This window comes from Sebastes umbrosus, chromosome 8 (assembly GCF_015220745.1).
Source record: "Sebastes umbrosus isolate fSebUmb1 chromosome 8, fSebUmb1.pri, whole genome shotgun sequence".
NCBI classification, from domain to species: domain Eukaryota; kingdom Metazoa; phylum Chordata; class Actinopteri; order Perciformes; family Sebastidae; genus Sebastes; species Sebastes umbrosus.
This window is the reverse complement of record NC_051276.1, coordinates 50,432-58,339: the sequence shown is the minus strand read 5'-3', so window position 1 is coordinate 58,339 and position 7,908 is coordinate 50,432. Positions and strand designations below refer to the sequence as shown.

Here is a 7,908-nt window from a genome sequence, read left to right as displayed (position 1 = left end):
TAACACATAGCTAACATTAGCTCATAGCTAACATTAGCTAACTTCATCATTTGAGTTTTAAACTGCACCCTGCTACACATCAGATGCTCAAATAATCCTTTGACATGCTGAGATCTGATGTTTTTAGCTAGCTAGCTAACTACAAGCATCGTGTTAGCGTTTCAGCCCTTGGTTGCATATTGAGGCACAGATTGTTTTCCCCTCCGCTGGGCATGGTTTTCAGAGTATTGATAGATAGTTTAGTATAGATAATGTAAGATTAGATTTATTTTATACAGTATACATATGGTATTCTGCTCCTTAAGTTGGATCTGGAACTATATAATATGGCGCACCTTACTTGCTTGTAAGGTGAGTGATGATTAAGACTGACGGAGTGATATGAAGTAAGAAGTGATGTTCCACCTTTATGTTATCGGTGTGCAATTGTCCTACGTTGAGTTGAGACATTAAAGTGGATCCTGTTGCACAGACGGAGCTCTCCTCGTGCTCTTGCTTTACCCACAGCCCTACAGTAGTTTAATTCAGTAACAAGTACGTTTCGAGTTAAGACAACGAGAAGCCTGCCTTACACTAACACTGAGAGCAGCCAGGGGAATGTTGTGAGTTTATAGGTACAGTTTCACAACTGAGAACACTACAATAGAATAAAGATCATTTGGGTATAAAAAGGAAAACAAACTTTCTGTGGGACCACACAATCAGTCTCCCATTCTTTGTCTATGTAGCAGCTCCACACTTTGTACCCTATGACATCACCAGTTTGAGACTTACTTCTCTGGTTTCTGGCTTTGAGAGAGAGGAGCTCATGGTTACACATACTGATTGAACTTTCCAAGGCTATGGAGATAACCGTTCATCATTTAGATAGCGTTTCCCTTTAAGGAGAGCTAGGCCCGATCCATCCATATTATTCCTCTGGTGTAAGGTAGAGATGCTCATTTTGAAAAACATTCTTAACCGATAACCGAACCTCGTTAACCGATCATTAACCGTTAACCGACAAGATTAGTGCCTCGCATACAGCGGTGCGCCAGCTGCAGGAGCACAACAGAAGACTGAGTCTCCAGTTCACCGTCAGGAGAGTTACTGTAGCAGATGCTGCGTTCACTGTCCCCAGTTCACCGTCAGGACAGTTACTGTAGCAGCCACGGTGCTGCGTTCACTGTCTACAGTTCACCGTCAGGAGAGTTACGGAAGCAGCCACGGTTCTGCGTTCACTGTCTCCAGTTCACCGTCAGGAGAGTTACGGTAGCAGCCACGGTGCTGCGTTCACTGTCTCCAGCTCACCGTCAGGGAGCGTTAACTTAGCAGCTACAATGCTGCGTGTAGTGTCGCGGACATGCAGCCACTTTCCCAGTAAAAGACTCCTCCACACATTTAGTTTAGTTTAGCAGGTTGTCAGCTGTGTGTCTGCCCGGAGTAACGATAGCGATTGTCCGACAAACAGAGTGTGTATTTGTGCTACGTTAGCATTTGTAGCTCTGCTGGTAGCTTCCTGCTCGCCGCCGCTCTGTCATTGCGACGTAACTTTAGTGAGTTTCCAACAGACCGTGTGTGTGTGTTGGCGATGAGTGTGAGGTTGTTGGTGGCGTTCTAGCTGTGAACGTAAGTGTAGCAGTGTGTGGTGGTGGTGAGTGTGAGGTTGTTGTTGGTGTTCTAGCTGTGAACGTAGGTGTAGCAGTGTACAGTTTATTTGTCGGTGAATAAATGCCACGAAACTACAACTCCTCCGCTCAACTTCCTGTATCCTGCAACTCCGACTCTGCCTCTTAAGGTGGGCTGTTAAGGTGGACCAGCTTTGCTCCTTAAAGAGACGAGCAGCTCCTCTGAGCCGCTCAGCTTTTTAATTAATTATAAATATTTATTTTCACCGTTTTAACCGATAGCGTTATCGGTTAAAGTCCTTAACGTCGGTTAATGGTTAAACGGTGATTTATTAACATCCGTAGTGTAAGGCAGTCCCAAAATATAGGTGGAAACAAACAACTCTCCCAAATCCCCCAAAAGGAGTGCTCAACAGTGCTCCAGAGTAGTTTACACTTTGAACCAGTTAAACGTACAGGAATGGATATGAACACAGATAATGATGCATAAAGCAAAACAAAACGGGTTCAATACCTGTAGCTTCACTCACCATCAGTAAGTTGAGTCCTGAGGAAATCTCTTTCCTCTGTCAAAGCTTCTACCTTCTCCTCCACATTCTGAGCCCTCAACTTATACATCTTTATTTCAACTTATACATCTTTATTTCAACTTATACATCTTTATTTCAATTTATACATCTTTATTTCAATTTATACATCTTTATTTCAACTTATACATCTTTATTTCAACTTATACATCTTTATTTCAACTTATACATCTTTATTTCAATTTATACATCTTTATTTCAACTTATACATCTTTATTTCAATTTATACATCTTTATTTCAACTTATACATCTTTATTTCAACTTATACATCTTTATTTCTACTTATACATCTTTATTTCTACTTTGGCTTTGACAAGTTCTACTTTGGCATAAGCCACATTCACCGTTGGGGTCACTGCAGTCTGGTCTCCTGCAATTACAGTTTTTCTCGATTGTTTACACACATTTTCTGAAAGCATGCCTCATACTCTCAGAACTCTACACACAAATCAAAAAACACACACACAATGGGCAAAACCCCTCAATTCTCCTGCAAAATGAAACTTTACATTCAAAACAATGTTATTTCTTCTCAAAATGGTATTTTGTTTTCAAATGACACACACAAACCATCATATGAATAGACATTTATAAGAACCAGTTGAACACTGATGTGCTCAATGTAAAACACTATGATGAATGGAAAACACTTCTTCTCCATTCATCATAATGACTTAGGCCTTTTTTTTGTTCAGTGTTACACTTACTACAGACAGTACATACATAAGTGTGTTGTAAAAAAATTTAGAATATTGTCTTTATACTCAGAACACACAAATACACGGTAAAATATATATTTTATTTTCCCCACAAAAACAATGTACACAGTGTACATCCCAACCAACACAAAGTTGCACATACAGTGGTCTACATACAAAACAACAGAGGAATTTACTGTATACAGTTACAGTAAAAAAAACGAAAAAAAAAACTATGCTGCATCCTCTCTTCTGTTTCGGTCTGGCCACAGCACCTCATCCACATCACAAGCAATGTTTTCCCTGGCCAAGCAGCGGGGGAAATATCGCTTAGCATGTCGAATCCAGCCATGAAAAGCATCAACTGATTGCTAATTGTAACACTGTGTGACAGGTGTTTGCCCATGTGATGAGTCAGTGTGCATAGTAGGGCAATTGACTTTAGAATTTTGAATGACAGTGTGTTCCTTGTGAAAATGAGATTTTCTTCATAAAAATTGTGCCAAATGCAGAGAATTGTGTGTAGTGTTTTGAAAAAAGTGTGTTTTAGAACTGCAATTTGAGTGTAAAGCAGGAATTGTGCTTGTAGTTTAGCAGAATTGGTTCAGGGGGTTGGTGCATGAGTTACATGTTGTGGTCATTGTGTGTCAAGTACCAGTATTTGTGTATAAACAATTGAGAAAAACTGTAAGACAGAACATATTACAAAAATAATTTACTTTTCAGTTAGTCCCAAGATGTTCTCTAATTTGGCATTTCACAAGTCCAACCAGATTCTCAAGGCACACAGGCTTATAGTTATGATATTCCATTCTGCAGATTGTGTCATGATTATATTGTTATTATACATATTTGCCGTATAGCACATATTACAGAATGACTAATAAAAGGAATAATAATAATTAATAATAATTAAAATAATTATTATGCTACAATAGAGATAACCGCCAAGTGTGTGCATGGGTAAGAATCCAAGTGTGTGAGTCTTCACGTCGAGCAGTATTAACGATCGAGCTCAGAATGGATGTAAAAGTAAGATACAACTTTTTCTGAATACTTGAATGCTGAAACAACTTGTTTTGGTAACACACAGGTTTTAGGCTACTTGTGACTCTGCATTGAAAATGAAAATGCATTAGACTTTACTGCTAAAGTGAAACGTTATAGTGAATATTTGATGTATCAATATGTACTTCACTTTACACCGACAGTGATAAGTTGTGATACTGCATGGAGTCCTTACTACAGTTGATTGTTGAGGTGTGTATAGGTGATTATAGTCATAATGTATTCTATCTTATAATATATTAGGATACATACATACTCATGTCCCATGTCCATGTTGTTACTAACTTCATTCCTTCCCGGGAGTCCTTGTGCCTCCTTGTCTCGCAGCTAACCGTGGAGCGGGGTCACACCTGGAGCGAGGTCATACCTGGAGCGGGATCACACCGGGAGCGAGGTTATACCTGGAGCATGGGTACACTTGGAGCAGGGTTTCACCTGGATCTTGGTGGTCTCCGGTATTGTGGCTGCATCTGCTGCCGCGTCGGTGCCTGCTTGACACCAACTGCTACCATCCCTAATTAACTACGTCTGTACGAGGGACTACCAATGCTAACGAGGGATTTCCAACACCTAGTGACAATGTGGCAGCCTGGAGAATAACACTTCTCAATCACTGCCAAAGACATCAAGAGCTCCCAGCAAGCATGCTGATGCTGCAGGAACCAACGCACGGGCATCGATCGCAGGGACGTCCCACACCAATACACATGGACGTACTGAGGAGAGATGCTGGACAGTGCTGACTTTCCGATAGTTGTATTATCACTCTTTCCATCCACCACTATTGGTTTTGTGTTATCAGTCCTACTTGTATTAGCTATTACAGCTGCTAGATTGCTATTGTGGCTGCTTCTCTATCTCTCTCTCTCTGTCTATCTCTCTCTCTCTCTCTCTCTCTCTCTCTCTCTCTCTCTCTCTCTCTCTCTCTCTCACTCTCTCTCTATCTATCTATCCCCCCAGCCGGTCTCGGCAGATGGCCGCCCGCCCTGCGCCCGGTTCTGCTCCAGGTTTCTTCCCAGTAATCGGGGAGTTTTTCCTGGCCACAGTGCGCTTGGTGGATCCTGTTGGGTCTCTAAACTATGGTGTACGGTCATAGACCTGCTCTATATATAAAGCGTCTTGAGATAACTTCTGTTGTGATTTGACGCTATACAAAAATAAATTGATTTGATTTGATTTGATTTGATACATACATACATTAACATACACTCAACTCTGACCGTCACATCCCCACATACACACACACACACACACAGTCGGTTCTGTTATAAAGACTATCACACATTCACACGCATTACGTTTGTTTTTGAGCTTCACATCATTTATGATGCTAGTCGAGGTTGGACTCCACATATTCTGGGCTCTAGTCCTGTCAGAATGACCTGAGCCCATTTAACCCCTGATTATCAGATTATCAGCCCCATCAGTCAACCTCTAGTCTAGAATTAGTCAAGAGCATCATATACACTTGAACTTAGACATCATTACAAGGTTAACTCATATCTCTAATGTTTGATGACTGTTGATAGAACGTTGGTGCATCAGAAAGCATTATGTGTGTTAATGAATGGAGTCATGATGGGCATGGCTAAATCAGAAATGAATTAACGTTAGGCGAACATTAGGCTAACTTACCGTTACGATAGCTGGTTAGTTAACTAGCTATCTTACTAACTAACTTTATTAACTAAACTACCCTCTCTTCCGGCTGGTTTCTCTGTCGACTCTGCCTTTTTTCTTCCGCCGGTCCAGGTTCTCCGCGTTTGATTTGGACTGTTTGGAAGTCCTGGGTCCGTCTACAGGTCGGAAAGCTAGCTAGCTAGTACCGCATGCGTGGAACGTACGAAACACGTCTTCACAGCATGCTTCACGCAGACATCTGCTTCCGTGGCTATGCCCTATAATTTGAGTGGAAGTGGAAGCAGATAAACAGAGCAAGGCATCAGACACAGAGAAAGAGCAATGAAATCCTTTGCTGTTTATACTTCAAATGTAAATGAGCTCATTTAATTGTTTTCTATATGTAGTTATTAGAGCTGTCAAAGTTAACGTGATAATAATGCAGTAACGCAAATGTGTTTTAAAAGCTGAAGGACCCGGACCGGACCGGGTCAAAACGAGTCGTATCCTGTTGCATAGTTACAAAAAAGTCCCGATGGAAGATGATCTGTTCATAGAACATATGCAGGCCAAAGGTCTACTGTTTGAAAAGATGAGGTCCCCAGCTTTCAGAATCTGTGAACCAACTGTATGTTGTCCAAACTATGTCTCACAATAAAGTCATACAGAAGTAGAGTTCGTAAATATAAGAACAAGTTGTGGTCAAAAGATCCGCGATCATTTTTTCATAATTCTACAATATCATGCTTAGTATCGTTGGAAACTAAAAATTCTGAGCTTTTCAACGGATAGTAAAGGGACTGTTTGTAACTTTTTAAGCGTATAAATGCAGCGGGTCGGGACACATGCACGCTCGCATATGCGCTTTCGCGTGTGGCCGCTGCCTCTCCTCCTCTGCCTTCCTGCTCGCCTTCACTCAGACAGAGCGCGCGTTCTCGCTCAGCTCGCTCAGCCTCTAGACGTGAACGCGCGCTCACTCCACACTGCAGAAGAGTTAGTTTAGCTCTGAGAATATCTAGTGAATGTTCAGTGGACGTTTGTACAGAAATAAGTGCTGCAGCTCCTCCAGACCAACAGAGGTGTCCCGTGTCTTGTGAAGTGACGGGGCTCCGCAGAGAGAAACGTTACCGTCTCGTTACCGACCGGGTGCCGGTGTCTCCCTGCCCTCTCCGGCTGCGGGCGTGCGCGAACGCCTCAGAGGTGCTTTTGAAGATAAACAGGTAAACTGTCCTTCTGAGGAGAATCAGGAGGGGGGGGGGGGGTTCGTCCCCCATATTGGACCTGACCCCAGTCAACAGGATCGGTAAGACACTGTCCATCCCTCCTCTTCCTTTTCAGGTCCAACTGAACTGCAATCCTATGAAAGACTAGGAATTTCAGTTCATTTCACCAGATTGACTGCATCAACAGGTGCCATGGTTAAGACAATGAGAAGAAGATTGCTGTCCCTCCTCCGAGGGAAACCAACAAAGAAGAGGATCTGGATGTTAATAAAATGACTCCAAAAAAAACATTTACTACAAAGAAAAGTGAAGTGCACAAGGTGTCATGATGTTTTCTTAAAATGCAATGGGCTATACAGGTAGCAAAGTCCTTTAAGGAATAACTCAGTGCGTAGGCTGTGTGCTTAACATTAGAGAGAGAGAGAGAGAGAGAGAGTATGTTGTCATACTAAATGCCACAATAGGAGTTGGAGTGCATTATTATTATCAATCATGCTAGAACAGTGCTATATATAGAGGAATTTCATCAGCTATAACAAAATAACATATAACGTGTCAGAAAATCATGACTAAGGAGGTTTCTGAATTTGATATCATTAAGGATCTGTAGACGGAACAGGCACAGAGGAAGTCCTCTTGGATGACAGGTATTAAAAAACTTTACCTGACAAATGTTCTATTCAGGTCTTAGATGGGTTAAGGGAATGGTCCACAGAAGACGTCAACAAAGTGCTTTCTGGGATAGCTGCTTCTAATGCTTTCTAATCTCATTTTGAGATAAGGAGATGGCACAGGGTTACACTTGTATGTATTGATGCTGATTAATGTTAGACGACTGACAACAACTGATATTTAACTGTTATTACAGTTTGACCATGGTGGTATGGAAGACATGTTGAGATACTGTTTTATCTTAAGGCTTATGTGTTTATCTTATGTTTGGTGGACTCAGAGGGCCGGCCGGTCTCCTCAACGTGTCACTGAAACACAGGTTCACACAGGGTCTCAGATTACGCCAAATCGATATGATAGAAGATGGGATTGCTGGAAGCTCTCGAACTCTCTCCAAGATGGCCCAGAAAAAAAGAGGCATAAGTTCAATGG

At 41.8% G+C, this 7,908-nt stretch overlaps 1 long non-coding RNA gene across 1 annotated transcript; it reads left to right on the top strand.

Annotated features, from left to right (window-relative positions):
* The first annotated feature begins 6,639 nt into the window (after positions 1 to 6,639).
* Positions 6,640 to 7,115, top strand: LOC119493498. The gene is made up of 2 exons (XR_005207974.1): positions 6,640 to 6,801; positions 6,920 to 7,115. It is a non-coding gene; the product is annotated as an uncharacterized LOC119493498 (long non-coding RNA).
* The last annotated feature ends 793 nt before the right edge of the window (positions 7,116 to 7,908 follow it).